This window comes from Loxodonta africana, chromosome X (assembly GCF_030014295.1).
Source record: "Loxodonta africana isolate mLoxAfr1 chromosome X, mLoxAfr1.hap2, whole genome shotgun sequence".
Classification (NCBI taxonomy): Eukaryota; Metazoa; Chordata; class Mammalia; order Proboscidea; family Elephantidae; genus Loxodonta; species Loxodonta africana.
In genome coordinates this window covers 50,744,578-50,771,944 of record NC_087369.1, presented here as the reverse complement: position 1 = coordinate 50,771,944, position 27,367 = coordinate 50,744,578, and the positions used below count along the sequence as shown (strand labels likewise).

The 27,367-nt window shown below is 40.5% G+C and overlaps 1 protein-coding gene across 2 annotated transcripts in view; it reads left to right on the top strand.

Moving 5' to 3' along the window:
* The window catches only part of MAOB (monoamine oxidase B), a 179,265-nt gene that overhangs the window by 21,682 nt on the left and 130,216 nt on the right, over positions 1 to 27,367 (top strand). The window lies entirely within an intron of this gene.

Genomic DNA, 27,367 nt, shown 5'->3' with positions numbered 1-27,367 from the left:
CGGGGATTGGCTTTTTTCACTCACATAATTCTGTGGAGATTCACCCAGGTTGTTGCATGTGTCAGTAGTTCCTTCCTTTTTATGGCTGACTAGGAGCCCTGGTGATGCAGTGGTTAAGTGCTGGGCTGCTAACTGAAAGGTTAGCAGTGTGAACCCATCAGCTGTTCCATGGGAGAAAGATGTGGCAGTCTGATTCCATAAAAATTACAGCCTTGAAAACCCTGTGGGGCAGTTCTATGGGGTCGCTATGAGTCGGAATTGGCTCGATGGCACTGGGTATGGGAGTGTTCCATAGTATGGATGTTCCACAATTAGTTTAACCATGCACCCATTGCAGAACATCTGGATGGCTTCCAATTTGGGGATATTATGAATAACGATGCTATAAATATTCATATAGAGGTTTTTGAGTGAACAGAAGTCTTTGTTTCTCTGGGAAAGTAATTGCTGGGGTATTTTTTAGTGGCATGTGTAGTTTTTTAGGAAACTGCTAAACAGTTTTCCAGAGTGGCTATACTATGTGACATTCTCCCCGGCAATCTATGAGTGATACAGCTTCTCCACATCCTTGTCAGTATTTTATGTTGTCACTGTGTTTGATTTCAGCCATTCTGATAAGACTGTAGTGATATCTCGTTGTGGTTTAATTTCCATTTCCTTAATGACTAATAATGTTAAACATCTTTGCATGTGCTTATTGGCCATATGTATATCCTCTTCTGTGAAATACCTCTTCATGAGTTTTGTCCATTTTCTGTTTGTTTTTACCTTTGATTTTTTGACAGCTCATTATATATTCTAGATAGTAGTCATTTTTCAGGTATGTGGCTTGCAAATATTTTCTCCAAGCCTGGTGTTTGTTTCTCCCTCCTCTTAACAGCGTCATTCACAGAGCAAAATATTTTTTTTAATAATTTTTATTGTGCTTTAAGTGAAAGTTTATAAATAAAGTCAGCCTCTCACACAAAAACCCATATACACCTTGCTACACACTCCCAATTACTCTCCCCCTAATGAGACAGCCTGCTCTCTTCCTCCACTCTCTCTTTTTGTGTCCATTTCACCAGCTTCTAACCCCCTCCACACTCTCATCTCCCCTCCAGGCAGGAGATGCCAACATAGTCTCAAGTGTCCACCTGATCCAAGAAGCTCACTCCTCACCAGCATCCTTCTCCAACCCATTGTCCAGTCCAAACCATGTCTGAAGAGTTGGCTTCGGGAATGGTTCCTGTTCTGAGCCAACAGAAGGTCTGGGGGCCGTGACCATCGAGGTCTTCCAGCTTCAGTCAGACCATTAAGTCTGGTCTTATGAGAATTTGGGGTCCGCATCCCCCTGCTCTCCTGCTCTCTCAGGGGTTCTCTGTTGTGTTCCCTGACAGGGTAGTCATTGGTTGTAGCCGGGCACCATCTAGTTCTTCTGGTCTCAGGATGATGTAGTCTCTCGTTCACATGACCCTTTCTGTCTCTTGCGCTTGTAATCGCCTTGTGTCCTTGGTGATCTTCATTCTTTTTTGATCCAGGTGGGTTGAGACCAATTGATGTATCTTAGATGGCTGCTTGCTGGCATTTAAGACCCCAGACTCCACTCTTCAAAGTGGGATGCAGAATGTTTTCTTAGTAGATTTTATTATGCCAGTTGACTTAGATGTCCCCTGAAACCATGGTCCCCAGATCCCTGTCCCTGCTACACTGGCCTTCGAAGCATTCAGTTTATTCAGGAAACTTCTTTGCTTTTGGTTTAGTCCAATTGTGCTGGCCTCCCCTGTATTGTGTGCTGTCTTTCCCTTCACCTAAAGTAGTTCTTATCTACTATCTAATTAGTGAATGCCCCTCTCCCACCCTCCCTCCCTTCCCCCCTCGTGTAACCACAGAAGAATGTTTTCTTCTCAGTTTAAACTATTTCTCATGTTCTTATAATAGTGGTGTTATACAATATTTGTCCTTTTGCAGCTAATTTCACTGAACATAATGCCTTCCAGTTTCCTCCATGTTATGGAATGTTTTACAGATTTCTCACTGTTCTTTATCGATGCATAGTATTCCATTGTGTGAATATACCATAACTTATTTATCCATTCATCTGTTGACGGGCACCTTGGTTGCTTCCATCTTTTTGCTATTGTAAACAGCAGAGCAAAAGATTTTTGTTTGTTTTTTTAAATTTTGTTGAAGTCTAATTTATCAAAATTTCCTTTTATGGATCATGCTTTTGGTGGCATTTCTAAGTTCCTTTTACTAGCCCTTGATCTTTAATATTTCCTACCTCCCATGATTTTTTCCAAATGCTTTATGGTTTCACATTTTACATTCAAGACTGTGATCCATTTTGAATTAGTTTCTGTATAAGGTGTGAGGTTTTTTTTGTTTTTTTTGCCTATGGATGTCCAATTTCTCTAGCATCATTTCTTGAAAAGGTTCTCTTTCATCCATTAATTGCTTTTGCCCCTTTGTCAACAATCAGTTGGTTGTATTTGTAAGGGTCTATTTCTGAGGTCTCTATTCTGTTCCACTGATCTAGCATCTATCCTTCTGCCAATACCACAGTCTTTCTTGATCATTGTACCTATAAAATAAGTCATGAATTAGGGTACACTGATTCCTCTCATTTTCTTCTTTTAAAAAGAGTTTTTAGGTACTGTAGTTCCTTTGAACGAGAAATTTTAGAATAATCTTGTGTACATCTATAGAAAATCTTGCTTGAATTTTTTTTAGTTTTATTTTTGGTGAAAACATACCCAGCAAATCTAGTTCCCATTCCATGCTTTCTAGACATAATGATCAGTGACATTGGTTACATTCTTTACATTGTGTCAGCATTATGGTTGTTTCTGTTCTAGTTGTTTCACTTCCATTTACAATCTCTCCACCCCCCAACCGTCTCATCTATGCATTAACATAGCTGTTGCCCTTTGGTCTTATATAGATAATTTTTATTTTACTTTTATTGTACTTTAGGTGAAAGTTTACAGAGCAAATTAGTTTCTCATTCAACAATTTATGCACAAATTATTTTGTGACTTGGTTGCAATCTGTGCGATGTGTCACCACTCTCCCCTTCTCCATCCTGGGTTCCCTGTTTCCATTTGTCCCGTTTTCTTGTCCCTTGCTGGCTTCTCGTCTTTGCTTTTGGGCAGGTGTTACCCATTTGGTGTCATTTACATGATTGAGCTAAGAAGCAATTTCCTCAAGTGTATTACTTTTTGTTTTAGAGACCTGTGTAATCTTTGGCTGAACGGTGAGCTTCAGGAGTGACTCCAGTTCTGAGTTAAAAGGGTGTCTGGGGGCCGTAGTCTCGGGGTTCTTCCAGTCTCTGTCAGATCAGTAAGTCTGATCTTTTTTGTATATTTGAATTTTGTTCTACATTTGTCTCCAGCTCTGTCCAGGTCCCTGTATTGTGATCCCTGTCAGAACAGTTAGTAGTGGTTGCTGGGTACCATCTAGTTGTTCTGGACTCAGGCTATGGTACTTGTGGCCCATTAGTCCTTTGGACTAACATTTCCCTTGTGTCCTTGGTTTTGTTCATTCTCCTTTGCCCTGGATGGGATGGAGTCGATAGATGTATCTTAGATGGCTGCTCACAAGCTTTTTTTTTTTTAATTAATTTTTACTAAGCTTCAAGTGAACATTTACCATTCCAATCAGTCTGTCACATGTAGGTTTACATACATTTACTCCCTTCTCCCACTTGCTCTCCCCCTATTGAGTCAGCCCTTTCAGTCTCTCGTTTCGTGCCAATTTTGCCATCTTCCCTCTCTCTCTATCTTCCCATCCCCCTTCCAGTCAAGAGTTGCCAACACACTCTCCAGTGTCCACCTAATTTAATTGGCTCCCTCTTCATCAGCATCTCTCTCCCCCCCGCTGACCAGTCCTTTTCATGCCTGATGAGTTGTCTTCGGGGATGGTTCCTGTCCTGTGCCATCAGAAGTTCTGGGGAGCATTGTCTCTGGGATTCCTCTAATCGCAGTCATACCATTAGGTATGGTCTTTTCATGAGAATTTGGGGACTGTATCCCATTGGTCTCCTGCTCCCTCAGGAGTTGTCTGTTGTGCTCCCTGTCAGGGCAGACATCGATTGTGGCCGGGCACCAACTAGTTCTTCTGGTCTCAGGATAATGTAGGTCTCTGGTTCACGTGGCCCTTTCTGTCTCTTGGGTTCTTAGTTGTCGTGTGACCTTGGTGTTCTTCCTTTGCCTTTGCTCCAGGTGGGTTGAGACCAACTGATGTATCTTAGATGGCTGCTTGTTGGCATTTAGGACCCCAGGTGCCACAATTCAAAGTGGGATGCAGAATGTTTTCATAATAGAATTATTTTGCCCATTGACTTAGAAGTCCCCTCAAACCAAGTTCCCCAGACCCCAGCCCCTGTTCCGCTGACCTTTGAAGCTTTCATTTTATCCCGGAAACCTCTTTGCTTTTTATTTATTTATTTAATAACTTTTATTAAGCTTCAAGTGAACGTTTACAAATCCAATCAGTCTGTCACATATAAGTTTACATACATCTCACTCCCTACTCCCACTTGCTCTCCCCCTCTTGAGTCAGCCCTTTCAGTCTCACCTTTCTTGACAATTTTGCCGGCTTCCCTCTCTCTCTATCCTCCCATCCCCCCTCCAGACAAGAGTTGCCAACACAATCTCAAGTGTCCACCTGATATAATTAGCTCACTCTTCATCAGCGTCTCTCTCCCCCCGGCTGACCAGTCCCTTTCATTTCTGATGAGTTGTCTTCGGGGATGGTTCCTGTCCTGTGTCAACAGAAGGTCTGGGGAGCATGGCCGCCGGGATTCCTCCAGTCTCAGTCAGACCATTAAGTTTGGTCTTTTTATGAGAATTTGGGGTCTGTATCCCACTGATCTCCTGCTCCCTCAGGGGTCCTCTGCTGTGCTCCCTGTCAGGGCAGTCATCGATTGTGGCCGGGCACCAACTAGTTCTTCTGGTCTCAGGATGATGTAGGTCTCTGGTTCATGTGGCCCTTTCTGTCTCTTGGGCTCTTAGTTGTCGTGTGGCCTTGGTGTTCTTCATTTTCCTTTGCTCCAGGTGGGTTGAGACCAATTGATGCATCTTAGATGGCCGCTTGTTAGCATTTAAGACCCCAGACGCCATATTTCAAAGTGGGATGCAGAATGATTTCATAATAGAATTATTTTGCCAATTGACTTAGAAGTCCCCTCAAACCATGTTCCCCAGACCCCCGCGCTTGCTCCGCTGACCTTTGAAGCATTCATTTTATCCCGGAAACTTCTTTGCTTTTGGTCCAGTCCAATTGAGCTGACCTTCCATGTATTGAGTGTTGTCTTTCCCTTCACCTAAAGCAGTTCTTATCTACTGATTAATCAATAAAAAACCCTCTCCCACCCTCCCTCCCTCCCCCCCTCGTAACCACAAAAGTATGTGTTCTTCTCAGGTTTCCTATTTCTCAAGATCTTATAATAGTGGTCTTATACAAAATTTGTCCTTTTGCCTCTGACTAATTTCGCTCAGCATAATGCCTTCCAGGTTCCTCCATGTTATGAAATGTTTCAGAGATTCGTCACTGTTCTTTATCGATGCGTAGTATTCCATTGTGTGAATATACCACAATTTATTTACCCATTCATCTGTTGATGGACACCTTGGTTGCTTCCAACTTTTTGCTATTGTAAACAGAGCTGCAATAAACACGGGTGTGCATATATCTGTTTGTATGAAGGCTCTTGTATCTCTAGGGTATATTCCTAGGAGTGGGGTTTCTGGGTTGTATGGTAGTTCTATTTCTAACTGTTTAAGATAACGCCAGATAGATTTCCAAAGTGGTTGTACCATTTGACATTCCCACCAGCAGTGTATAAGAGTTCCAATCTCTCCACAGCCTCTCCAACATTTATTATTTTGTGTTTTTTGGATTAATGCCAGCCTTGCTGGTGTGAGATGGAATCTCATCGTAGTTTTAATTTGCATTTCTCTAATGCCTAATGATCGAGAGCATTTTCTCATGTATCTGTTAGCTGCCTGAATATCTTCTTTAGTGAAATGTGTGTTCATATCCTTTGCCCACTTCTTGATTGGGTTGTTTGTCTTTTTGCGGTTGAGTTTTGACAGAATCATGTAGATTTTAGAGATCAGGCGCTGGTCTGAGATGTCATAGCTGAAAATTCTTTCCCAGTCTGTAGGTGGTCTTTTTACTCTTTTGGTGAAGTCTTTAGATGAGCATAGGTGTTTGATTTTTAGGAGCTCCCAGTTATCTGGTTTCTCTTCATCATTTTTGGTAATGTTTTGTATTCTGTTTATGCCTTGTATTAGGGCTCCTAGGGTTGTCCCAATTTTTTCTTCCATGATCTTTATCGTTTTAGTCTTTATGTCTAGGTCTTTGATCCACTTGGAGTTAGTTTTTGTGCATGGTGTGAGGTATGGGTCCTGTTTCATTTTTTTGCAAATGGATATCCAGTTATGCCAGCACCACTTGTTAAAAAGGCTATCTTTTCCCCAGTTAATTGACACTGGTCCTTTGTCAAATATCAGCTGCTTATACGTGGATGGATCTATGTCTGGGTTCTCAATTCTGTTCCATTGGTCTATGTGTCTGTTGTTGTACCAATACCAGGCTGTTTTGACTACTCTGGCTGTTTAATAGGTTCTGAAGTCAGGTAAAGTGAGGCCTCCCACTTTCTTCTTCTTTTTCAGTAGTGCTTTGCTTATCCGGGGGTTCTTTCCCTTCCATATGAAATTGGTGATTTGTTTCTCTATGCCCTTAAAATATGACTTTGGAATTTGGATCGGAAGTGCGTTAAATGTATAGATGGCTTTTGGTAGAATAGACATTTTTACTATGTTAAGTCTTCCTATCCATGAGCAGGGTATGTTTTTCCACTTAAGTATGTCCTTTTGAATTTCTTGTAGTAGAGCTTTGTAGTTTTCTTTGTATAGGTCTTTTACATCCTTGGTAAGATTTATTCCTAAGTATCTTATCTTCTTGGGGGCTACTGTGAATGGTATTGATTTGGTGATTTCCTCTTCGGTGTTCTTTTTGTTGATGTAGAGGAATCCAAGTGATTTTTGTATGTTTATTTTATAACCTGACACTCTGCCAAACTCTTCTATTAGTTTCAGTAGTTTTCTGGAGGATTCCTTAGGGTTTTCTGTGTATATAATCATGTCATCTGCAAATAGTGATAACTTTACTTCTTCCTTGCCAATCCGGATACCTTTTATTTCTTTGTCTAGCCTAATTGCCCTGGCTAAGACTTCCAACACGATGTTGAATAAGAGCGGTGATAAAGGGCATCCTTGTCTGGTTCCCGTTCTCAAGGGAAATGCTTTCAGGTTCTCTCCATTTAGAGTGATATTGGCTGTTGGCTTTGCATAGATGCCCTTTATTATGTTGAGGAATTTTCCTTCAATTCCTGTTTTGGTAAGAGTTTTTATCATGAATGGGTGTTGGACTTTGTCAAATGCCTTTTCTGCATCAATTGATAAGATCATGTGGTTTTTGTCTTTTGTTTTATTTATGTGGTGGATTACATTAATGGTTTTTCTGATATTAAACCAGCCTTGCATACCTGGTATAAATCCCACTTGATCAGGGTGAATTATTTTTTTGATGTGTTGTTGGATTCTATTGGCTAGAATTTTGTTGAGGATTTTTGCATCAATGTTCATGAGGGATATAGGTCTGTAATTTTCTTTTTTTGTAATGTCTTTACCTAGTTTTGGTATCAGGGAGATGGTGGCTTCATAGAATGAGTTGGGTAGTATTGCGTCATTTTCTATGCTTTGGAATACCTTCAGTAGTAGTGGTGTTAACTCTTCTCTGAAAGTTTGGTAGAACTCTGCAGTGAAGCCGTCCGGGCCAGGGCTTTTTTTTGTTGGGAGTTTTTTGATTACCGTTTCAATCTCTTTTTTTGTTATGGGTCTATTTAGTTGTTCCACTTCTGAATGTGTTAGTTTAGGTAGGTACTATTGTTCCAATAATTTATCCATTTCTTCTAGGTTTTCAAATTTGTTAGAGTACAATTTTACATAGTAATCTGAAATGATTCTTTTAATTTCATTTGGCTCTGTTGTGATGTGGTCCTTCTCGTTTCTTATTCGGGTTATTTGTTTCCTTTCCTGTTTTTCTTTAGTCAGTCTAGCCAATGGTTTATCAATTTTGTTAATTTTTTCAAAGAACCAGCTTTTGGCTTTGTTAATTCTTTCAATTGTTTTTCTGTTCTCTAATTCATTTAGTTCAGCTCTAATTTTTATTATTTGTTTTCTTCTGGTGCCTGATGGATTCTTTTGTTGCTCACTTTCTATTTGTTCAAGTTGTCGGGACAGTTCTCTGATTTTGGCTCTTTCTTCTTTTTGTATGTGTGCATTTATCGATATAAATTGGCCTCTGAGCACTGCTTTGGTGTGTCCCAGAGGTTTTGATAGGAAGTATTTTCATTCTCGTTGCTTTCCATGAATTTCCTTATTCCCTCCTTGATGTCTTCTATAACCCAGTCTTTTTTCAGGAGGGTATTGTTCATTTTCCAAGTATTTGATTTCTTTTCCCTAGTTTTTCTGTTATTGATTTCTAGCTTCGTTGCCTTGTGGTCTGAGAAGATGCTTTGTAATATTTCGATGTTTTGGATTCTGCAAAGATTTGTTTTATGACCTAATATGTGGTCTATTCTAGAGAATGTTCCATGTGCTCTAGAAAAAAAAGTATATTTTGCAGCAGTTGGGTGGAGAGTTCTGTATAAGTCAATGAGGTCAAGTTGGTTGATTGTTGTAAGTAGGTCTTCCGTGTCTCTGTTGAGCTTCTTACTGGATGTCCTGTCCTTCTCCGAAAGTGGTGTGTTGAAGTCTCCTACTATAAATGTGGAGGTGTCTATCTCTCTTTTCAATTCTGTTAAAATTTGATTTATGTATCTCGCAGCCCTGTCATTGGGTGCATAAATATTTAATATGGTTATGTCTTCCTGATCAATTGTCCCTTTTATCATTATATAGTGTCCTTCTTTATCCTTTGCGGTGGATTTAAGTCTAAAGTCTATTTTGTCAGAAATTAATATTGCTACTCCTCTTCTTTTTTGCTTATTGTTTGCTTGATATATTTTTTTCCATCCTTTGAGTTTTAGTTTGTTTGTGTCTCTAAGTCTAAGGTGTGTCTCTTGTAGGCAGCATATAGATGGATCGTGTTTCTTTATCTAGTCCGTGACTCTCTGTCTCTTTATTGGTGCATGTAGTCCATTTACATTCAGCGTAATTATAGATAAATAAGTTTTTAGTGCTGTCATTTTGATGCCGTTTCATGTGTGTTGTTGACCATTTCATTTTTCCACCTGCTTTTTTGTGCTGAGACGTTTTTCTTAGTAGCTTGTGAGATCCTCATTTTTATAATCTTTAACTTTGTGTTTGTTGAGTCGTTACGTTTTTCTTGGCTTTTTTCTTGAGTTATGGAATTGATATTCCTTTTTGTGGTTACCTTATTATTTACCCCTATTTTTCTAAGTAAAAACCTAACTTGTATCCTTCTATATCGCCTTGTATCACTCTCCCTCTGGCAGTTCAATGCCTCCTATATTTAGTCCCTCTTTTTGATTATTGTGATCGTTTATCTATTGATTTCCATGATTTCCTGTTATGTATATTATTTTGTTTATTTATTTATTTTTTAGAATTAGTCTTAATTTGTTTGTTTTTGTGCTTTCCCTATTTGAGTTGCGTTGATATCAGGGCGTTCTGTTTTGTGACCTTGTATTGTGCTGGTACCTGATATTATTGGTCATCAGGCCAAACAATCTCCTTTAGCATTTCTTGCAGTCTTGGTTTAGTTTTTGCAAATTCTCTAAACTTGTGTTTATCTGTAAATATCTTAATTTCTCCTTCATATTTCAGAGAGAGTTTTGCTGGATATATGATCCTTGGTTGGCAGTTTTTCTCGTTCAGTGCTCTGTATACGTCGTCCCATTCCCTTCTTGCCTGCATGGTTTCTGCTGAGTAGTCTGAACTTATTCTTATTGATTCTGCCTTGAAGGAAACCTTTCTTTTCTCCCTGGCTGCTTTTAAAATTTTCTGTTTGTCTTTGGTTTTGGCAAGTTTGATGATAATATGTCTTGGTGTTTTTCTTTTTGGATCAATCTTAAATGGGGTTCGATGAGCATCTTGGATAGATATCCTTTCGTCTTTCATGATGTCAGGGAAGTTTTGTGTCAGGAGTTCTTCAACTATTTTCTCTGTGTTTTCTGTCCCCCCTCCCTGTTCTGGGACTCCAATCACTCGCAAGTTATCCTTCTTGATAGAGTCCCACATGATTCTTAGGGTTTCTTCATTTTTTTAAATTCTTTTTTCTGAATTTTTTTAGCCATGTTGGTGTTGATTCCCTGGTCCTCCAGAAGTCCCAGTCTACATTCTAATTGGTCAAGTCTGCTCCTCTGACTTTCTATTGCATTGTCAAATTCTGTAATTTTATTGTTAATCTTTTGGATTTCTACATGTTGTCTCTCTATGGATTCTTGCAACTTATTAATTTTTCCACTATGTTCTTGAATAATCTTTTTGAGTTCTTCAACAGTTTTATCAGTGTGTTCCTTGGCTTTTTCTGCATTTATCCTAATTTCATTTGTGATATCTTTAAGCATTCTGTCAATTAGTTTTTTATATTGTGTATCTGATAATTCCAGGATTGTATCTTCATTTGGGAAAGATTTTGATTCTTTTGTTTGGGGGGTTGGAGAAGCTGTCATGGTTTGTTTCTTTATGTGGTTTGATATGGACTGCTGTCTCCGAGCCATCACTGGGAGACTAGATTTTCCAGGTAATCAGCTAAAAAAAATGCAGTCAAATCCCTATCTGAATTCTCCCTCTGGCTCCAGGTATTCGGATGTTAATGGAGCCGCCTGGGGAGGGTGGGGGAGGGATCAGAGAGCTAGGAGTGTGGTACCACAGAATATAGAGCTGATCACCGCGTTCACGCTCCGCCCCCATCCACCAAAATCCGGGCGGGACGGCTCCCCGGTTGGGACGCTACTCTCCCCACTCAGAGACCGGTCACTTCCTCCCGGGGACTTCTCCCTCCGGTGCGCGGCACCGCTCACGAGAACGGGGTGGGCGTCTCCCGCACGAACGGGTGGGCCCGCCCCCAGGGTCTATTCAGGAGAATATAATTGGACCCCGTGCTCACGCCCTGCCTGCTTTTGCCAAGATCCCAGCGGGACGGCTCCCCGGCTGGGACTCCGCTCTCCCTGCTCCAAGACCCATCACTTCCTCCCGGGGACTTCTCCCTCCGGTGCGTCGAGCGATACGCGCGAACCGGGTGGGCGTCCCTCCGCACGAACGTGTGGGCCCCGCCCTGGGGTCGCTTTAGGGAAATATAGCTGACCCCCCCCCGTTCGCGCCCCGCCCGCTTCTCGCCAAACTCCCGGCGGGACGGCTCCCCGGCTGGGACGCTGCTCTCCCCGCTCCCAGATCAGTCACTGCCTCCCGGGTGCTTCTCCCTCTGGCTGCGCCGCTACGCCGCCCGCACCCGCGCCAACCAGCTAGACTCTCTCCCGGGATGTGTTCAGGGGGGTAGGGCTGGGCCCCTTGTCTGTGCCGTCTGCCCCCCTGGGCTCTGCCCCAGATCAGGCTCCGAAGGTCACCTGCCTGGTACGCTGGCTCCCAGTTCTGAAAACGGTCGCTGTCTGCCTGTATTTGTTCATTTTCCGTCTCTAAGTCTGTGCTTGTTGTTCAGAGTTCGTAGATTGTTATGTATGTGATCGATTCACTTGTTTTTCCGAGTCTTTGTTGCGAGAGAGATTCGCAGTAGCGTCCACCTAGTCCGCCATCTTGGCCCCGCCTCTCCTGCTCACAAGCTTTTAATACCCCAGATGCTACTCACCAAAGTTGAATGTAGAACATTTTCTTTATGAACTATGTTATGCCAGTTGACCTAGATGTACCCCCAAGACCATGGTCCCCAGCCCTCATCCCAGTAACTTGGTCCCTCAAGGTGTTTGGATGTGCCTAGGAAGGTTCTATGGCCTTGCCTTTGTGACATTGTGCTGACCTCCCCTATAATGTGTACTGTCCTTCCCTTTACCAAAGTTATCACTTATCTACTATCTAGCTAGTGATTTTCCCTCCCCACCCCTCCCCGAACCATCCAAGAGTGTTTCTTTCTGTGTGTAAACCTTGTCTTGAGTTTTTATAATAGTGGCCTCGTACAAAGGAGCTCTGGTGGTGCAGTGGTTAAAGTGACTGACTGCTAACAGAAAGGTCAGTGATTCAAAACCACCAATGGCTCCACGGTAGAAAGATGTGTCAGTCTGCTTCAGTAGAGATTTACAGCTTTGGAAATCCTATGAAGTCACTATGAGTCGGAATTGACAGCAGTGGGATTTTGGGTCTCATACAGTACTTGTCCTTTTGTCATTGACAAAATGTATTAAGAAAACATTCTGCATCCCACTTTGGTGAGTGGCGTCTGGGGTCTTAAATGCTATCAAGTGGCCATCTAAGATGTATCAACTGGTCTCAACTCACCCGGAGCAAAGGAGAATGAAGAACACCAAATATATAAGGTAAAGATGGGCCCAAGAGACAGAAAGGGCCACATAGACCAGAGACTACATCAGCCTGAGACCAGAAGAACTAGATGTTGCCTGGGTACCACCAATGACTGCCCTGACAGGGAACACAACAGAGAATCCCTGACGGAGCAGGAGAGCAGTGGGTTGCAGACCTCAAATTCTCATAAAAAGACCAGATTTAATGGTCTGACTGAGACTAGAGGGACCCCAGAGGTCATGGTCCCTGAGCCCTTTGTTAGCCCAAGACAGGAACCATTCCCGAAGCCAACTCTTCAGACAGGGATTGGACTGGGCTGTAAGACAGAAAATGATAACTGGTGAGGAGTGAGCTTCTTGGCTCAGGTAGACACATGAGACTATGGGGCAGCTCCTGTCTGGAGGGGAGATGAGAAGGCAGAGGGGGACAGGAGCTGGTTGAATGGACCGGGTAATACAGGGTAAAGAGGAGGAATATGCTGTCTCATTAGGGGGAGAGCAGCTAGGAGTACATAGCAAGGTGTGTATAAATTTTTGTATGACAGACTGACTTGATTTGTAAACTTTTACTTCAAAAAACCAAACCAAACCCGTTGCCATAGAGTCAATTCTGACTCATAGCGACCCTATAGGACAGAGTAGAGCTGCCCCATAGAGTTTCCAAGGAGCGCCTGGTGGATTCGAACTGCCGACCTTTTGATTAGCAGCCGTAGTTCTTAACCACTATGCCACCAGGGTTTCCAACTTTTACTTAAAGCACGATTAAAAAAAAAAGTGAGCAGAGAGGAGGAGGACCTCACACCACCAAGAAGGCAACACTGGGAGCAGAACTCCTTTGGACCAGGATTTCCTGCTTGGAGAAGCTTCTAGTCCAGGGGAATATTGATGACAAGGACCTTCCTCCAGAGGTGACAGAGAAAGCCTTCCCCTGGAGCTGATGCCCTGAAAGAATTTCTCTTTGTTAAAGCCTTGTGGTATTTTTGTTACAGCAGCACTAGATGACTCAGACACCCATCCTTCAGAATATAGTTTCATAATACTTTTTAGAGTCTGCTTGTCTGATAACCCTATGCAAACTACGATGCACTCCCCAGTTCTGCCATCTCATAGCAACTTGTTGTATACCTTGAATTTCTTCTTCATTTTCTGCTCTCCCAGTTGTAAGCTCCAAGAGGGCAGAGCCTGTGTCTGTCTTATTCACCACCTGGGGCCTTGCCTGACCCATAGTAGGTTCACAATAAATACTGATTGATGGATTGAATTTTTCTTTTAGGAATAAATTTAGGACTTTGGGCTTTGAATTGGACTTGAGCACCTCTGTGCTGGCATTGTTTTCTGAGTTTTACTTTAATGTAGTTATTATGCTGGATTAAAGGGTGTCATTTATTCACAGTTGTTTTGAAACAACCTTGTTGGGTAGGAAAATTATATTTATATTGAAGGGAATGTCCTTATTTCCCTAGAGTCTTCTTTTCCCGTTTTCTACATCCACATTCTCATCAGTTAATTGATTGCAGCTATTGCTCTAATTCCCTGTAATACAGGTCACAGTACTTATCTGCTTTCCCCAAACCCCCAAAGCTTGGAAAAATTGAAAGCATTTTCTGGAGTTTTCAGCAGGCTCAGTTGGCAACAAAACCCAGCCAGAACAGATGTGTCTAGGCTGTGACTCATGTGTTTTACTGCAGAGAGAATAATGCAGGTGATCACAGGATGGTTGTCCCTCTTCTCACTAGGGGTGTTACATAATATATACATATGTGCTATATTGTTTCTCTAAAATATGAAAAATTCTAAAGTCTGAAACACGTTTTGTTCCAAGAGTTTCAGATCAGAGAAGTCATTTAAAAAATAAATTAGGAAGATGACACACATTGGAAAATATAGCGCCTAAGTTAAGATGGTTACGCACTGTTTTGTTTACTATGAGGCTTTCGTTGGTTGGTTGATTGGTGGTTTTTCACTAATGCATACAGCTCATTGTTCTCAGAAAAGACTTAACTATTCTCACCTTCCATGTGGGAGACCTAGGTTCGGTTCCTGTCCAATGTACCTCACGCACAGCTATGACTCGTCTATCAGTGGAGGCTTGTGTGATGCTATGATGCCAGACAGGTTTCAGTGGAGCTTTCAGACCAGTCAGACCAGGAGGAAAGGCCCAGCGATCTGCTTCTAACAATTAGCCAATGAAAATCCTACAGATCACAATGGTGTGATCTGTAACTGATCATGTGGCTGGCACAGGACGGGCAACATTTCATTCCATTGTGCATGAGGTTGCCGCAAGTCAGGGGTTGTTGACTTGATGGCAGCTAACAAAAACAACACTCTCACCTAACTTTTTGGCAAAAAAAAAAAAAAAAGTACAGCAAAACCTGTGAAAGCCAGAACCTGTGTAAGGCAGAAACCTGTCAGAGAAGGAAAATGCAAATATTTTCCACTAAAAGTGGTAAAACTACACTCTGTTAAAGGTGGAGAAATTGTGAGACCCAGAAAAACAAGGTGGTCTTGTCGAGTTCCGGCTGTCACAGGCTTCACTGTAATATGTGGAAATTCCACCAAAGTTTCCTGATTTCAGGTTTTCAGTACTTTTATGGCATGTCTTCCATGGCATACACTTTTCTGTCCCTCTGAGTAGGGCCATCATTCAAACTAAACCCCAGAGGACTTGCTGGTGTCTGCCAGCCCTCATCTACCTGCATGGCTCCCTGAAGCCTCTGATGCTGCTTCCATGGGCTAGAGATACTACAGTTGTTGCTTCATGACCTGGCACTAGGAGCTGCTCCTTTTACAACTGTAGGGCTTAGGTCTCAGAATCCCCTCGTCTGAGCCCCCAGGGCTCTAGAGACCCCTATCCCAAGGATACTCTCTTTCCCTTGGAGCCTGGTCTGTAAATTCGGTCCTTCAAAAGATGTCTGTAGCAATAAGAGTGATTTAGGTAAGCTCAACACGAGTCAACAAATCTAATTCTAAATCTATCTCTTTGTATCGAATAAATATTTAACCACAGAAATTTTATTTTAATTACGTGGCCAACTATCATTTGAGACCTTACTAGTGGGACAAGATACAAATATTAGTTGAGCATGAAGAGAGAGTACCAAGCATCTTGGATTGGGTTCGCCTAGAAGCAGGCTCTGACACATGGATTTGAGGCAAAATGCAGGGCTAATGAAAATGAGGGAATCCCTTAATGAGATGGATTGACACAATATCCACATAATGAACTCAGATGTATCAACGATCGTGAAGGTGGCACAGGACTGGGTGGTGTTTCTTTCCATTGTACATGGGGTCGTCATGAGTCAGAGGTGACTCGACAGCAACTAACAAGAACAATAAATTGTTTGAGAGGTGAACCCAAACCAAAAAACCCACTGCCGTCGAGTTGATTCTGACTCATAGTGACCCTACAGGACAAAGTAGAACTGCCCCATAGAGTTTCCAAGGAGCACCCGATGGATTTGAACTGCTGACCTTTTGGTTAGCAGCCATAGCTCTTAACCACTACGCCACCAGGGTTTCCGAGGTGACCCCAGGAAACACTAATATGAGAGTGGGGAAGAGAGGCAAGAAAAGCAAGGAAGTCAATAAAGGGTGCATTTTCAAGCCTGTTTTCACTGAATCCTTCTGGGGAACTGGGACAATGGGTGTAGGATACTCCCCTAGAGTTAGCCCCACTGAGGTGTGAGGGAGCTGAGAGATTTCATGGTCTGAGTGGTGCTGTTACAGGTGCTCAAGTAAGCAATGGTTGCATGAAGAAGTGAGTGAGTAGGGAATATGGGTAGGGCATTGACAACACCAGCTACAACATCTTCCGTTAAAACCTCCACATAACCTTTAATGGTAGTAGTAATAACAATGATAAGTTGTATTGCGTTCTAAAATTTCACCTTCTTAATATCTTTAATAACAGCTTTACTGAATATAATTCATATATATTTCACTTATTTTAAGTATACAATTCAATGTTTTTTAGTATATTGGCAGGGTTGTGCAATCATCACCCCAATATAATTTTAGAACTTTTTCCTCCAACAGCCATTAGTAGTTGCTTTCCATTCTCCAACACTACCACCCACCCAGCCTCTAAAAAAAAAAAAATTTTTTTTTTTTTGTAATTCATCTACTTTCTAACTCTGTATATTTGCCTATTCTGGGCATTTCATCAAAATGAAATCATACAGAATGTGGTCTTTTTTGACTGGCTTCTATCTCTTAGCATAATGGTTTCAAGGTTTACCCATGTTCTAGCATATATCAGGACTTCATTCCTTTTTATTGCTAAGTAATATATCATTGTATGGCTATATCAGTCTATTTATCCATTCATCTATTGATGGACATTTGGGCAGTTTCTAATTTTTGGCTATTATGAATAATGCTATCATGAACATTTGTGTACACATTTTTCTGTGGATTTAAGTTATCATTTCTCTTGGATATATACCTAGGAGTGGAATTTCTGGGTCCTCTTTTATGGTAACTTTATGTTCAAACTTTGGAGGACTGCCTTTTTAAGATTTTAAAATATAATCTGTAATGATTTACTGGATGTCACACAGTATTGGTACACCTTGAAAGTCATTATTATGTGTTGCCTTCTGGAAAGAAGAGAAGCTGACTATATTAGTCGAGGAGGTTGGATGGAGACAGCAGGGGCCTTTAGTTATAGTAAAAGCACATGAGTAGAGGTGCCTGGCCTACTGGGTTGCCTGCCCCTCCCATAAACTTTTTCCAGATGGTTGGGACTAGAAGATACCATTTGGGCAAAATTCTTAACCTGCTAAGCTTCTTCAGGCAAGTTGCTGCTCTGAAACTGCCCCAGTTTCTGACCTTACTCAGCCTTCCAAAGGCTAAATAGAGGAAATGATTAGGAGGCATCTGTGTATACCATATCAAATGACAACACTCCCATCTTATAAAAGCTGACTCAGGGCCATCTTGAGTGTTGAGCTAATAATCAAACCTCCTCTATGTAGTTAAGCCCAAAGTCCAAATAAGATCTTATGTTTACAGGGATAAACCCATGTATCAATGTGCTACTTATCCATCTATTGTTGGAGGTCATTACTTGCTGGATTATGTGTTGATTATAGGTGTTCCTGGGAGATGGTGTGAAACAAGGTACTCTCCCAGGAATGAAATGTATACCAAGAGGAAAGTCAGACCCATTTTAGTTTGCCATTTATAAATGACACTCATGAGACCAATAAAATGAAAGTATATTAATTAATAAAAAAAAGATTTTCCTAAACAACAGACATGTGGTAAGCAATATTTTACATATATGTAGATAGATAACATGTATATATATATAATGTGTATATATACTTATATGTTTACAAAATAAACAAAATGCCCCAATATTCACATGAGAGCCCTAATTAAAAATACTTTCATGTATATTTAAGTGTGTGTGTATATAAATATATGTATATGTTTATATGAATATATTTATGTATATGTTATATATGTTGTTCTTGTTGGTGGCCATCAAGTCAGCTCTGACTCATGATGACCCCATACACAACAGAATGAAATATTGGCTGGTCCTGCACCATCTTCATGATTGTTGGTATGCTCAAGGGTTGCAGCCACTGTGTATTTTGAATGCCTTCCAACCCAGGAAGAGCCCTGGTGACGCAGTGGTTAAGCGTTGGGCTGTTAACCAAAAGGTCAGCAGTTTGAACTCACCAGCTGCTCTGTGGGAGAAAGACGTGGCAGTCTGTTCCTGTAAAGATTTACAGCCTTGGAAACCCTATGGGGCAGTTCTACTCTGTCCCATAAAAAAAAAAATTAGGGTCACTATAAATCAAAATTAGACTTGACGGCAAATGGGTTTGGGTTTTTTTTTTTTTTTCCAGCCTAGAGGCTCATCTCTTAGCACTATCTAGGACAATATTCTGTTGTTATTCATAGGACTTTGTTTGGCTGATTTTCAGAAGTAGATCGCTAGGTCTTTCTTCCTATATTGTCTTAGTGTGGAAGCTTTGCTGAAACCTGTCTACCATGAGTGACCCTCTGGTATTTGTAATACCGGTGGCATAGCTTCCAGCATAACAGCAACTCGCAAGCCACCACAGTATGACAAACTGATAGCTGGGTGGTGGATTTATATGTATATTTAAGTATTATATTTAACATGTACTAAGTATTTCAAAAAAAAATTTTTTTTTTCTAGTTTAAGTATTTCCTTAGCCATAGTTTTCATATGAATATTGGGGCATTTTAGTTGGCCAGTAAACCTGGAGTTAGAGATAGTGGTGCCAAGTTCAATCCTTCAATTGGTGAGCAATAATTACATTGTATTCATCAGTTGAGAAAGCACAATAGAAACAACGTTATTAAATTCCAAAATTTAAAGTGTAATTTAATAAAAATGTATTGGTGGTGTTCAAAGAAAAAGCAATTAAGGGAAACAACATCCTAGCCTTGAGTTTATTTTTATTTAATTTGATATACAGTTGACCTTTGGAAATGAACCACTATCAATTTACTTGCATACATTTTTTTTTCAGAAATAGGGAGGGTTTGTGGTAATAGCAATGAAGATAGGCTGTGTGATTTATAAAGAAGTGTTGTAGTTATGTGACTCTAAGTGTATAATTTTAGTTCTCTATAAAGCATAAATTTATAAGAAGAAGTGAATCATTTATATACAGAATCCTGGAAATGGTCCAGTAAATAAAATTGCTCACATGGTATCACAATTAAATAGGTTTTGCAACTAATCCTAGATGAATTATTTTGATAAGCTCATTTTTAAGTTCTACCATCCAAAGACAACCACTCTTAACATTTGGATATATTTTTTTCCAGCCTTTTTTGTGCGTTTGTTTGTTTTGGCTGCGTGTATATGTGTGTGTGTTATTGCAAATGATACTGCCATAAAGATCTTTAGGAATACTTATTATTTTCCATATTTGGTATTATTTCCTTGGAATTGGTGTATAAACTAATAGTTTCTGGTTTAAAGATGGGGACACTTTAAAATTTTTGAGTGATATTGCCAAGTTGTTTTTCCTAAGTGTTTTACTGATTCTGTTCTAGCCAGCTCTTTTCCGTCTTACCATTGGCAGCATTTAATATCATGTTTTTAAAAATCTTTCTCAAATTGAGACATAAAAATGGTTGTTTTTCACTTTTAATGACTAGTAAAGTTGAACATTTTTTCTTGTGTCAGTTATTCACTTTCAGTTCCTGGGGTGATTATTTTTATTTCATTTTCTCTTGACTTGGGGTTAGAATATGGGGTGGAATCCATTTTTCTTTTTAAATAAGCCTGTGTTTATTATGCTTATGTTTCTGAACTGATAGGTAACTATTACTGGAAACGTTTTAGCTAAGCTATTTACGTGATTTGCCTTCAAGAGCCATTATGCTCTTCCGGTGTATTCATGTGTGAGCCTCATGATCACTTTCCGTATGTGAATTGCTATCGTATGATCAATAGCCCAAGATGATTCTGGTATCCCTGGGTAGTACAGATAGTTAACACACTTGGCTGCTAGCCAAGAGGTGGAAGTTTGTCCTCCCAGAGGTGCCACAGAATAAAGCCTGGTGATCTACTTCCAAAAAATCAGCCATTGAAAACTCTGTGGAGCACAGTTCTATTCTGCCACACATGGGGTTCCCCTCTTCATCCTTCCAAGCTGAACTATTGACTTGTCTGATTTCTTTCATGCCAGCAACAAGTATTTATAGAGCATGTCTATATGCCAAGCCTTCTCCCGGATGCTGGAGATAGAGCAGGAAATACATCAGGCAAGACCTCTGGCCTCACAGAGATTACATTCTAGTGGGAAGGGTTACACAATAAATAAACAATGAACCATGTAAATACCTACCTACCTACCTACGTACCTACCTACATGCAAAGTACTGGTAGTGATAAGTAATTTATGAAAAATGAACGAGGATGATGTTACAGAGAAAGCTAAATACTTTCTAAGATGTTGGACTCATTCATTCATTGAACAGATATTTGTTGAGTGTTTAGCATGCAACAGGCACTATGCTGAGTAGAGTACCTCATATATGTTGCCTATTTTCTTTTCACAACTACTCCATGAAAAAAAAAAAAAGGTAGGGGTAAATATTTTCACTTTCTTAGAGATCAGGAAATTGAGACTTAACAAGTGAAATAACTTTGATCACCTAGCTAATAATGACAGACCTGGAATATGGGGGAAAAAAAACCCTGTTGCCATCGAGTCCATTCTGACTCACAGCGCCCCTACAGGACAGAGTAGAACAGCCCTATAGGGTTTCCAAAGAGGGACTGGTGAATTTGAACTGCTGACCTTTTGGTTAGCAGCTGAGCTCTTAACCACTATGCCACCAGGGTTCCAATATACGAGAGAGGTCTAATTTTGAATAAAGATATTAAATTTTCTTTTTGCAGTCATACAAAGCCAATTTGACATAAAGAACTAATTAAGGCAATTGGATTAGCAAAGGTTGGGGCCCATCACCCAGAATAAAAAAAAAAAAATTTTTTTCTGGCTAAAAGGGCCTGGGATTGTTTTTGATTTGGGGTGACTGAGCAGATGTCCTAAAGTGAATAGGGAAAAAGAATCCTAGCTACAGACAACCTTGAAATAATTTGCCCAGACAGCAATAAAGGTTTTGTGTTTCTCTAAATCTGTGCAGTGGTGTTAGTTTTTGGGTGCCAAGGCCTCATCTGATACTGACCCTGACAACTGAGTCCAGGGCCTCTCAATGAAATCCAGAATGACCCTTTTATTTATTTATTTTATTTTGAAAGTATAATCTTCTCTAAACAGCGTTGAACTTAATAAACCTATGAGTAATTTAATCAGAGTTACATTTAGGGCTTTGTCTTCACAAACATTGACAGCTTTTTGGGCTTTCTGTCAAGTCTTTTATCAAACCTCAAGATGGATTTTGGCCAAACTTGGGGAGGTTTCAACCTATCTCCAATCTGTTGGTATGAAATAACAGGAAGAACCTCTTTCCAAAAATAATTTCAGTGAGAAATTTAAAATTGTGGAGCTCCCAAAAGAGTCTTATGGACTTAAATGAAAACTCTGCCCCAGCCAGCCTTCTCCTGGCCTGCCATGGTCTTTTCATTCTTATTGTGGTTGATCTAGTCAGGGGTGAAATGTTCATTGGTTGCACTGGAAACTCCTAGCTGAGGCTCCTGACACAATCTGGAGGCTGGTTAGAGCAAATTGCCTGGAGGAGTTGATACTTGAGCTGTGTTTTGGAAGATGAGTTGGAATTAGGTGAAAATTTCCTAGCAGAACAAAGGCCTGGAAACACTGAACAGTGTGGGGTATGGAAAGAAAAACATAGGAATTCAGTGTAGAGTGCAGGGTCAGGTTGGAAGGATAAGAGGCTAGAGAATTTGGCAGGGGTCACGTCATGCTAGACCTTTTAGAGTTTTATGGGTTAGATGGAATGAGAAACCAGGAAGACTCGAAGATGAAGCCCTGGTTTTAGGCTTGAGCTCCTGAGCAGATGACTGGGCCCAAGTAATAAGGCAAAACAAAACATAAAAAACCCTAGGAAAATGGGTAGGATCTGATTATTCATTGGTGTAAGGTTTGCCAATTATCTCTAATTTGTAAATATGCTGAAAACTAGGGATTTCCTTAGTGGTTTGATGAAGATCCCTACTTTGGAACAGGAAGAACTGCCCTCTTTGGAGCCATATAGGAAGCTGACTTGATCAGTGAGGACCCAGGAAAATGGCACCCTCTGCTGACACCACTTCCCCACTGATGAGATGAGGCCAAGACACTAGTTTAGAGCAGAGGTTCTAAACTGTACCCATGGGCCAAATCTCTTTCAATTTGGAGATGGCTCTCTAGTGTTTTAAAATTTGATTTTGAGCGTTCTTTTCCAGGGCAGGCACTCTTCAGCTCTCCATAGCCCTTGCCCCTGGCTATTGTTTTACACCTGCCAGCTTTACACTTTACCTACTGTTATGGGTGGAACTGTGACCTCCTTAAAAGTATATGTTGAAGTCCTAATCCCTGGTGCCTATGAATGTGACCTTGCTTAGAAATAGAGCCTTTGAAAATGCTATCAGTTAACATGAGGCCATACTGGAATAGGGTGGGACTTAATACTTGTGGTGTTCTTATAAAAGAGAAGAGACACAGAGGGAAGACCGGCATGTGAAGATGGAGCAGAGATTGTAGTGATGCATCTAAAAGTGAAGGAACACCAAGGGTTGCTGGCAACCTTCAGAAGCTTGGAAGAGGCAAGGGAGGATCTTCCCTTAGAACCTTCAGAACGTGGCTCTGCCAATACCTTGATTTCAGACTTCTAGCCTCAGAGCTGTGAAAGAATACATTTCTGTTGTTGTAAGCCACCCAGTTTGTGGTACTTTGTTATGGCAGAAACAAAAGGAAACTAGAAAATGAATACACCTACCCTCCCCAGCTACCCAGTGCTTTTGAGTTTTCAAACCCTGGCTTGGAACAAAAAGGGAAGACGATGTCTTGCCTGAACCTCAAGATCTGTAACTCAGAGCAACAAGCCCAGGTAATGTAACTTCCAGTCTAGCACTTGGAAGGTGTGGGGTGGAAGTAGTTTGCCAGAAATGTGGGAGAAAATTCTTTGCAGCAAGATCAGCAAGTGCCTTTCCTTTGTCAGGAAGGTGGAGGCCAGGGGAAAGTGTACTGCATCATTACAATAAAGAGCTTTTGGTTCATCAGCCTTTCCCTGAGTTCTAATTTTATGTCAGGATGGTCATGGAATGGGCAATCTGTTTTGAGGTACTAGAGGGGGCTTTCTACTTGATGTTGTAGATGGGGGATGCTGGTGGAAGTGGTGGAGAAGGCATGGACTTTCCACTGCTTTCTATTTAAAAGGAAGAAAAATGCATCATCACTAAAATTTTAGTAAAATGGAATAAACAAAAGAAAAGAAAGAGGAAGTAGATAAAGCATGATATAAAAACTGCTATAATTGAATTTTTTAAACACTAGGATTTAAGGTTCTGTTACCAGAAGTGAAATGGTTGAACACTTCTCAAAATATCATGTAGAATCTTTTTTCTTTTTTTGAGAGCATATTCCTCAACCCTGAGTGGGCTTGCTGACTCTCGCTGGTGATGGAGAATATTCTTTGGCTACTGCCAGAGATGCCAATCTTAGGCATGAGTGAAAAATCAGGGAGAGTCAGCTGAAAGGCAGTTGGGTAGAGGCCATCCACATGTGAAACCAGCTTACAAGAGAACATACCATTTTCCTTATCCCCTCAAGTCAGTACTCCTTAGCAGGTGTGCTCAGCACACACTTCCTTACAGGACACTTACTAGTGTTTTCTGGGACCACCATACCTTTTCCTCTTCTTCCTGGCTCTCTGTTTGCCTGTCTATCATTCTGAATACAAGATCTGTTCTATTTGAGTCAATTGAAAAAAAAAAGGGGCAGGTATGAGAATTCTAATTGTGTTCTGACTTCACAAGAATCTGTGTTTTTTTCTCCAACTATAGTTACTTATTTATTGTAGTTACTCTGCGCTGTCCCCTTATTTTAGCAGAAAGCATGGCACCCAGTCCCCAGTGAGAGTTGCAGAAACAGTAGTAGCATGTGTATCACTGCCTCGATTCCATCCCCACCCCTAGGTAATACTCCTGGTCATGTATGCTGTTTACAGTTTCAACACACACATACACACACTAACATGCTAGACAGTGAGTATGAGTCTATGCCTTCTATGTGGGTCTAGTCCTAAACACCCTTAGTGTGGGACTATACAGTCTTAGCATGAGTTTTTCAGGTTAGATTAAAAAACAAACAAGCAAACACACACATACACAAACAAAAATAATCTGCTTGGCCCATTATTATTTTTTTATTCTTAAAAAAAATCTTTTATTGTATTTTTAGTGAAAGTACACGCAGCAGAACAGGTTCCAATTCAACAATTTCTGCATATATTGTTCAGTGACATTGGTTACATTCTTCACATTGTATCAACATTCTCACAATTTCCATTCTAGTTGCTCCATTCCCATTAACTTCACCTCACTGCCCCCCAACCTTCTCATCCATGCTTAAGAATACCTGTTAACCATTTGGTCTCATATGGATATTTTTTTAAAAGAGTGCAGTACTCAAGTGTGACATTCTTTACTTTTGAGTTAACCTGCTATTTAGTTAAAAGGTGGCTTCAGAGGATAGTTTCTGTTCAAGGTTTAAAGAGTATCTCCTGGAAGTAGCCTTGGGGATTCCTTCAGTCTCAATGGGTCCAGTAAGTCTGGATTCTTTGAGAATTTAAAGTTCCAGTCCACATTTTTCTCTCTCTCTATCAGGGTTCATGTGCTGTGACCCTGATCAGGATGTTCAACAGTGGTAGTCAGGCACCATCTAGTTCCTCTGGTCTCAAGGCAGAAGAGGTCATGGTTCATGGAGAAAAGTAGTACTGTAGACCAGTTCCTTCTCTGATTCTTGGGTTTCCTTCTTTCTCTTTGCTCCAGACAAGTAAAGATCAATAGTTGTATCTTAGATAGCCATTTACAAGCTTCTAAGACCCCAGATGCTACTTTTCAAACTAGGATGTAAAACATAAACTTTATGAGCTATATTATGCCAATTAACCAAATTGTTCCATGAAACTGTGACCCTAAGTCTTCAAACCAAGAAAACTAATCCCATAAGGTGATTGGTTATGTCTAAGAAGTATCAGCATCTGTAGCCTCTATCTTTTTTATTATATATATCATAAAAGGACATCATGTCTGGTAGAGAGCTAGCAAAAACAAGGGACATCCTCAATGAGATGAGTTGACACAATAGCCACCACAATACACTCAAACATACCAAAATCATGTAGATGGCACAGGACCAGGCAATGTTTTGCTCTGCTATACATAAGGTTGCCATGAGTCAGAGCTGGCTCATTGGCAACTAACCACAACAACAACAACGAATCCATAGGAGGGCTACTATAATGATGGTGAGATATTTCATCCTCAGATCACAGTCAAGAAAACTATCATGACATCATATAATTCTCCTGTATATTTTTAAAAATGGTATTTTTAGAAGAGTGTGTGTTTATTCATACATATGCCCTCTAACTCCCAAATAGATTCAAGGCAAGTGAATTAAAGGTTTAGTTTTATTTATAAAGCAGTTTTTAAAACAAATAATAAAACATGCAGACTTGAGAAAGACAAGTCTATAATTTCTGGCTTTGCTTCCTTTTCCCCCCCCCCATAGGAGACCTTGTTGAGGTAAAGAGAAAACACATTTTGTCTAGTATGATTACAATACACAAAAGATATTCGACTCCTTTCAAACAACAAAGGGTAAGAAGAAAAAAGCTTGGAAATGAACAAGACTCATTATGATGGCTGACATTTCAGGGAAGTGCAATCATTTGCATATAAAGCATGATGAAGAAACAATTTTTATGGTTTTAGGCATATTCTGAAAGACCTTGGAAGGCAATCTCATTCTTGGAAGGCAATCTCTTGAAGCAGCAGCATCTAGATAAAGGTTTCTATGGCAACTTGTGAAAGCTTGCTGTTTTTTTTTTTTTTTAATCACTTTCAAGAGCATAAATCATCCCACAGCCTGAGGCTTCAGTAAAGGTCTCCTTTAGTTTACAATCTATTGCCATTTGTTTTTGTTTTATATATTTTAATGGTATTAGAGAAAACAGTGCAAGGGTTATGGTGCTTACAAGAAGGTTTGGAGTCTATCTTTTTCATTTTTTAGGCAAGATGTGAATAACTTCTTGATTTTGTTTCTCAGTGATCAAAATAACGATACATACTGGTATGTTTGGTTTATGTCAGATGGAGTTAGGATTTCCCAAAAAGTTGTGATTGGTGGCTTCTAAGGGAAGAAGAGTCAGTTGGAATTGAAGGAGGATGTGTTTGGCCAAAGCAACTCTTAATGTGTAGTTCAGAAGAGCAACCCTAGAGGGCACTGCATTGCTCCAGATGTCTTCAGATCTCCCTGTAATGATGTGGTCTCAGGGCTTTGAACACTGACGAGCTCCAGGTGATTTTCATCAAGATAGTCTTTCTGAGAAAATTAATAAGGAAATAAACATCTGATTTTAAAACTCTCCATGCTCTGAGAATTTTGTTTTGACAACACAGGCCTTTGTATTAGATAGGAAGTAATGCGGCAGAAATGTAATGTGGGATTCAGACCTAGTTTTACCATTGTTGGCTATATAACTCTGAGCAAGCCCTTTAATCTCCCTGAGCCCCCATTTCCTATCTGAAAAATGGGAATAGCAATGCCAGCTTCACAGGGTTATTGTTGAGGGTTGAATGGGTGTGATTGTTGGAAACTTGTGCAGTGCTGTCTTTCTTTCCAACCCTTTCTCTTTGAAAAAGTCAAGAGTATCCTTTAACATTTTTAGTGGGGACAGAGGAAATCAGTTTTAGTATGCGTAAATATTTTAGTTTCCTGTAACGTATTAAATATGCTATGTTTATATAGACACACACGGCAGCCATTTATTTATTAGCTAAATTCCATGTCATCTTTGTTGAAGGACATTAAATAAATCCATTCAACAAATTTTTAAGTGCCAACTGTGAACTAGCATTGAGGAGACAAAGGCAGGGTTGGAGTTCCAGAGAAGATCGTTACATTTTGATCATTCAGGAAATGTTTTCTGAGTTTCAAGGCCACAGCATAAAGCCGTTCAAGTGGTGCCCTGCATAAGGGTACCCAAACTGATGCAGTGAAAGGGGAGGATTCAACCCAGCCCACACTCTGCTAGCCAAGCTTTGCATGATGTGGGCTTCATTTCATCCAAGGAAGGACCTCTTTTTGAATTTATCTGCCAGGAGGATGCGTTTTCTTGTAATTTACACAAAGGCACTGAATGTGCTGGCAGTGTCCCTGCTGGCAAACATCCTTGTATTGGCTG